The following is a 7,920-nucleotide window of genomic DNA, read 5'->3' as shown; positions in this document are numbered from 1 at the left end:
ACATTATGGCGGGTGGTGCAAAAATGTGCCATAGTATTGATAATTCTTGCTTGGTTACTTTCTACTGTAATTATTGTGGACATTACTTTTTACTTATTGTGAGAATCTATGTTTAGAATTTATACTGCGGGAGCGAATGGGGAGTATTACTTTAGTTTTACTCTAGTTTTAGCATTATATTTCTGCTTTTATCCTTGTTCTTGCATTTTATATTTCTGCTTTTATATCTGTTTCTGTCTTTGTATTTTATCTTTCTCTCTTCTGGAAAGCACTTTGTGCTCTATGCTTGAAAAGTGCTATACAAATAAACTTATTATTGTTATTATTTCCTTCTTAAAGAAAGAAAGGTCCAATATCCCATCCTATGACAGCAGGACAAGGAGGACTGAAGCTGTTCTACTCCTTATTAGACGCATGACATTTATTAATTGTTAGGTGTTTCATTTATTTTCCGTCGCTTTTACTTCTCTAGAAGTCATTGCGTCTGCAGTTCAGCAGAAGTCAAGATGAGTTACTGATCAAAGCAATCAGTTCCGGAAGTGAATTTACTTCCAAATGTAAACATTGGAAACGTTTGCAACAAGAAAAGTAAAAGTAAAAGAATTTTCAAGATACAGTTGGAACTGAAATGAAAGTGAATGGACCTCGACCGTGTTTTTGAAGAGAGAAGGTTGCTTGTATACGTGTACGAATTAAAGATGTATGTCAGCCTACAAAGGTGATGGACCTTTAACAAGTTATTTTGTACAAAGCCACACCTATCCTACATTTCCCTTCACTCTGTGAACTGTGACCCAGCCATCTCTCTCTCTCTCTCTCTCTCTCTCTCTCTCAACTATAGACACACACACACACATTTCCATGTCTCTCTTGCAGACCTCACACTAACACTGCGACTGCTGAACAAAACTCCATATTAATAATTCAAACCTTGCTTTGTGGCCCGTCACAATGGGAGCCAGCATCAAACGACTGGACACTCCAGTTACACATGATGTTTTCAAGTATAAGCTGAGTATTACTGTGTTGTGTCAAATTATTTGCACTTCTTTATGTACTGTATTTAGCAAATACGTAAACAAAGACATACAATGCAACATAGGTGATGTTAATTACATATATCCATATGTTAATTATGTAGATAATCATATGGATCACGGATAATCAACCCCAGTCAGCAGATATCACAAATGACTTCTTCAGGGTTTTGTTTCACTTCTAAAGCAGTGTTTCTAAAGGCGAGGCACTACAGATGAATTGGAAAAAAATAAACTTTGATTTTATCAGAATGAAATTTTATATGTTGAATAAAGATCCAAATTGTTGAATAAAGACACGCTTTTTGTATTATGACTTTTTATAATTAATTTATTCAAATTAGCTAGTATTTCCTAAAGAAAATAAATATGTGTATATATATATATATATATATATATATATATATCTATCAAAATAGTAATACTAATAGCTAATTTTGTACTTGGTGTACTTGTCATAGCTGGTATACAAACATGTAAATTAACTATTTGTTTTGATTGTCTTGTATATTTTATGAAACTAAAGTAGCTATAGAGCCAAAATAAATTATTATTCAATTTGAATATTCAAAATTGACCAATGGGACAAAATGGGCCTATGTATGGTGAGTACCAACATGACGACTGGAGTAGTGTGTTGCCAGATTGAGAACATTGATCATTTGGGATGCAGGCTGTACTTATTGTTTAAAATGTCTTATTTCCAAAGTAAAGAACATATTGTACTTGGTGAATGAAGTCATTTCTTAACGCTTTTGTTTGAAATCTTCCAGTTTCTGTTTCCCCGCTGCCGTCAACAGATACCAGATTCTCTAAACATTGACAGTCAAGTTAATAATTGAAAGAATTTCCCTTTAGCAGCCAGTGCTAATGGCCTTGACAGAGTGAGACGGGCTGCTGGGTAGTAAAACAGACAGAGGAACATATTGTTCACAGAGTTCAGTCTTTATTGTGGAATCACACTTTATTCCTGACAATTTATCTGACTTGAGGGAGAGAACGTAGCATAAGGGCATAAGGGACTTTATTAAATTCATTAATTCAATTAATTTACAATCAGACGATCAGAGCCATCTATCTATTTTCCAGATGAAGACATTTTTTTTTTCACCCTGATAATTCACTCTGAAACACAGAGGCAAGGCAATTGAGTTATTTTGATTTTTTAAGGTAAGGGAGGGTGCAATCACCAATTTTGGGGAAAAGAACCGCAAGAAGTGTAACAAATTACTGCTTCCATTATCATATACAAATGCATCCAACATCATTTAGGGAGCAGCGTGATGTAGTGAGGGGAGAGATCGCCCTTCAGCTAGAAAACCTGGGTCCAAGCCCCCACCCTACTGACAGGGCTTTCACACCAAACGCGCAAGCACGGCATTACGCAGAGCAAGGCCATTGTTTTCAATGAAGGACGCAGCTGCACTCTCCTAAACAGCTGCGCAACCGAAAGCGGCGCGAACCACCTTGATATTTCGCCAGGTTTTGCGCCCAAAGTTTAACTGTATCGAACTTTGGCCTCCAAATACGCAGACCTCTACGAGGCGTGTCCAGTTGCATTCCAGCATTTACAGGAGGCGGTTTTGTAGGCGCCGGAGTACCCGGAGTTATATAACTCCACATTAAAAACATATCGGAACTTGGCCAAAAAGTCACAGGCATGGCAGATAATATCCGAAAGGATGAGGATACCAGGTTAGAAAAATTATATTGCGTTATTTACATATTCCACATTCTGATTCAAAAGAAGCCTAGATAGTAGCATTGTTGAATTATTTAAGCTGCTTTGTACAATGTTAAGACCTGAAAGCATTAACTTAGCACATTATTCATGTCATTAGTAAATCTATATATATCTATATCTATAGTAAATCTAAAACCATATAAACAGACTATTTACAGAAAACTAACCCATAGGCTGTTGAAATTGTTTAATAAACTGCTGGTTTATTAAACCCCTCTAGTCCATTTCCATTCAGGCTCACATTTCTGGAAAGGTGAAAATGTGTTTCTGTAGCCTGCCGAGATTCCAGCTTGCGCTCTACCTCACGCAAATTATGCGCATTGTCGCTTCCTGTGTGAAAGCCCCATGAGGTGTCTTTGAGCAATCCCTACCAGTTCCAGGCCTTGGCCATTGACCTTCCTGTGGCCAGAAAAGACTATTTCCCTAAAGGGAGCAACACAGAAGCACAGTATTATTACAGTTTTTTACGATCGCTAGCAAGCATTTTTCAATACTTATAATACTTTTTCTAAACTCTTCACACACCAACTCACCTACAACACACAGTTGGCAAAACAGTTAATTTTATGCTCAAAATCACATATTGTAAACTAAACACCAACACTAATTTTCAAAATGCAAGAATACTTTGTCAAAATACACTAACTCTACCAAAACACTGCAAACATGTCTCAAAATCAAATAATTCTTTCAAAACACTAGCACATGTTTTCTTCCAACAGGAACATTTAGTCAATCACAGCACAATGACATACAAAATACTAACAGCAGATGGTATTACAGAAAATGTATTACTTTACATGTGTCAGTTCTACCCTTATACAATAGACAGTATATTGATAGTCAATTGTTTTTCACACTGCAGTTTCTTTTGAAGTCACTCTACATTTTTCTTTTGTTGAGTGTAGTAAATGTACGCATTTTTTTCTTCTTTTTTGCAAACATTCTTTATCAAAAGTGAATGACTCATCTTTACTTTATAGAATGTACAGTATATGAAAAAGGAATAAGTGACAGAATTGCTGCAGTAAAGGCTTTACAGTATTTGCAATAGGAAATTACTGCAAGAGATCAACAAAAATCTGCAATATAGCTGCTGGTTACAGTTGTGTAAAAATAAAATATACAAACAGAAAAAGGCACAGAAGAAAAAAAAAAATACACAGTGCTTTTCTAATCTACCCGGTCTTCTGCATTTGGCCACATGTTCTCGTCCACATCACTCCTTATATTTTCTCTGGCTATGCACCTTGGGAAGTATCTTTTGGCGTGCCTTATCCACCCCTGGCAGTGTTCAGCTGTGATGGGTCTATTTGCATAACTTCAATCAGCTGTTTCTCAATAGCAATAAAAAAATATAGGACATATATTTGTGTTTCAATATACAATGTGAACTGCTGTTCACTTCAACTTTAGCCTATAAGTTAGGTTTAGAACATGAGGTTATCTGTTCTGACATACAGTGTGCAAGAATTTGTAAATTTGGCAGTAAAAATCCATAGTTTTGGTCTTGGTTGAGCTTCTGTGTAAAAGAAATTCAAGAGTTTTTAAAATGTGTTCACTGAATGCATTTTGTGTCAAAGGAACAAGAAATGTGTTAACGGTATGGCCCGCAACAGACCGATGTTGTGCTAACTGTATTAAGAGTTATGAAAATGTGACTACAGAACTGACAAAAGGTTGCTAGCAATCGTAAAAAACTGTAACGATGATTTTGTAAGTCCACTACTAGCCTAACTGTCAAGGTCAGGAAACGGTCCATAGAGAAGATAAGAGCTTGCACTTTGTATCAGAGTGCTCCAAATTAAAATATCAATCGCATGAATATGTCAACCTTGGGCGCCTTCTTCAGGTATACCATGAATTGATTCAATAAAATTATAGGGCATATATTCTTAAAAGAATACACCAGGTTTTTGGTAAATTGTACTGTTGGTCAACTTTGTGTTAAGTGATGAGAAGATAAATACCAAAATCATCCACGTGTCCCCTGTAGGTCGTTGGCGCTGGTGCTCCATGCTAACACTTACACTATATTGAGTGATAGTAGGCTCCATGTAACACTTTAGCACACACTATGTTGAGCGATAGCATGTTGAGCGATAGTAGGCTCCATGCTAACACTTTAGCATACTATGTTGAGCGATGGGAGGCTCCATGCTAACGCTTTAGCACACACTATGTTGAGCGATAGTAGGCTCCATGCTAACCCTTTAGCACACTATGTTGAGCGATAGTAGTCTCCATGCTAACAGAGCAATAGTAGTCTCCATGCTAACACTTTAGCACACACTATAGCCTACACTATGTTGAGTGATTTTGTTTATACTGGTGGTTCTTTGCATTACATTTTGTTGATTTCATAGTTTACCTGCCTTTTTTACCACTAGCCTACATCACTGTTCTGCACATAACTTAGCACCTGAGCTAAGACTAATATGAATTAGATCCTAATGAGATTCACTGGGTTGATTTTGGCTCAACTAACTTTGGCTGGTTCGTTGACTGATTAACTCAGAGGGAACAGCCCCACTTTGTCTACATTCAGGTTACTCTACGCAACTCACACCAACAATCCACCAAAACCTACTTTTACATTGTTCTTCTGCAAGACTTTCTCTTCTGTTGTTTAAGATCTGTCTAAAAAGATTTGTTTGTTGGTCTGAGAGCCCCTCTTGCGCGTCTTTTCTCACATGGTGATAGTGATGTGTTCTCGCCAATAAATACACACACTATTTGTATAGTGGGGTTAAACTGCTAACGGATGCAGGCTCCCATCCAGGAAATGATTAACAGAAAAGACCAGACCACAGACTGAACATCCAGCCTAGCCTCCTTTCTGTCTTTGCAGACCATTAGCAAGGGATTTCTGTCGTTTTCTCTCTTTCTGTCTCTCCATCTCTTTGAGTGCATATACATGCCTACCAATACTCTGATCACTGAGAGTAATAGTTTGATTGGTCCGATTTCTCTAATAACCCGGTTTACATGGATTCGTTTAATAAATCAGTCTAAAGGAACTGGCATAAGAACCAGCTTACCCAGTATGTAAACATGTCAAAACATTTTTTTCCAACTGTCTGTGTTTCTTAGTTATTTCCAGGTTATTGCGCAACACCTTAACAGGAGTGTTCTTTTTCTTGCCTCAATAAATGGAAACATTGAAAAAAAATCTAGGTGTGTTAACCGCGTTATGTTTTGGTTGTTGAAGATCAAGGATGTAGGAGGATCTCAAATTCACTACTCTTTCTTAGTCTGTATTTCAATTCTGTTGCTTTATCATCATGAATGTTTATCAGAAACAGTATTGCCTAGGCAGTTTCCAAAATGTAAACTTTCAAAACTTTCCACAAGCAACAGTTTATGTGTTGAAACCACGTTGAGATGATTAATTTGACAAATTTTTCTTTTGCTCTATCTCTATCTCTCCCTGTCCCAGTTTGTCTTTCAGCTAATTAGTCAGGGTCAAGTTCATCTGGAATCTGGGAGGTTGTTACACATTCCAGTATGATAGTGAGAAGACACAGAGTTTGTGTGTGTGTGTGTGTGTGAGAGAGAGAGAGAGAGAGAGAATCTTTCACTGTTACAAATTCCATTATGGATCATTGAAGCTGAGTAGAATAAACTTTGTCTCTGAGTGGCAACAGAGACACAGATTATTTTCTTCACATTTTCCCACCAAAACTGCTTAAAATGAATCTAATTAAATTCTGAACCCTTAACCTTAAAAAAAGCGAATTATGGAGGAGGCTGACGAATTACTTTTTTTGGTGTTAAAGGTTTAAATAATCTAAGGTTTTTACTGCTCCATAGCTCCAAATGACATAATGTATCTGTGGGGGTTGATAGGATTGTTGACTGATACCAATGACTCAGTCATTAGTTGGCCAGCTGCTGAGAATTCTGGATTTCAAAACTCACTTCTCGGACCATTCTCTGTTTTGGAACAACCTCCCACCCCTTTGGACTTTCAAGAACTGGGATTTTCAACAGCTCAATGACGAGCGACCAGCATCACAACACATTTCAGCTACAAAGGCTAAAAAGCCTCGTTCTCAAGCCAAAAAATGACAAAGCAGCATTATCATTCCAGTATTCAGCATGGTGATATATTACCTCTTCACTAGACGTTTCTGTTGTATCTCTGCTCTAATTATCTATCTTACTCCTCTAGATCAGTGGTTCTCAACATGGGGTCCGGGGACCACCAGGGGTCCTTGAGGGGGTTCCAGGGGGTCCCCAGCAAACTGTAAAAAAAATAATAAAAAAAAATAAAAATAGAAGAATGACTATTTTGAACATCTTTTCACTGTTATCTCTCTACCTACAATACAGTCATGAAATTCTTGACAAAATCATAAAATAATAAAAATATTCTCAGATTTGGGAATCTCATCAAATGGGGGTCTGTGGCCGTAATGTGGACTAAATTAGGGGTCCTTGATATGAAAAAGGTTGAGAACCACTGCTAGATTATGAAAATGTGACTTTATTGTTTGTCACAGGCCACCGTAGCTCAAGGGGGCAGGATGGGTGCCTGAAACTTGTGTAGAAGGAGATAACAGACAGTATAGAAAGTGAAGCGATAAGTCTCACTTCTGACTACTTGCATCATCACTGAAAACACCATTAGGCAGACTAGAGATCCAGATGTGTCTTTAAATTAGTAAGAAAAAACAACTTTGTTTAGCAGGAACTCCCGTTTCACTCCTTCTATAGGCTGGAAGAGCATGTGCAGTATCTTCATTCCTTCTCCAGTATCTTTGGAAACAAATTCTATCAATGTTGTTGCAGTTCTACGAATATAAAATGTGCACTCAAGTTGGATTAAAAATGTTCAAATAGATATGTTGCACTGATGTGATATTTTATGACTTTTCATAACTAAGTTGGAGTGCCATTACCTAAAGATGTTCTTCCTTCCTGGTTTGTTAATGGTGTTTTGCAGTCTGGTTTCCACTCCAGTTGGGCTGAAAACCATCTAATGGAATGAATGTGTGAAACAAATTGGAAAATGCATTCTACTATATTCCTGTAAAGTGACGCATTTGTAAAATTCGCTGATATTCCCCAACTTCCTCCGAGAATTTTTCAAATTCCTTGACTTTCCCTGTCCCCTCTCCAAACTCCAAATTCCAG

The sequence above is a fragment of the Centroberyx gerrardi genome, chromosome 15, assembly GCF_048128805.1.
Source record: "Centroberyx gerrardi isolate f3 chromosome 15, fCenGer3.hap1.cur.20231027, whole genome shotgun sequence".
NCBI classification, from domain to species: Eukaryota; Metazoa; Chordata; class Actinopteri; order Beryciformes; family Berycidae; genus Centroberyx; species Centroberyx gerrardi.
The sequence above is the reverse complement of the archived record's forward strand: the minus strand, read 5'-3'. Positions refer to the sequence as shown.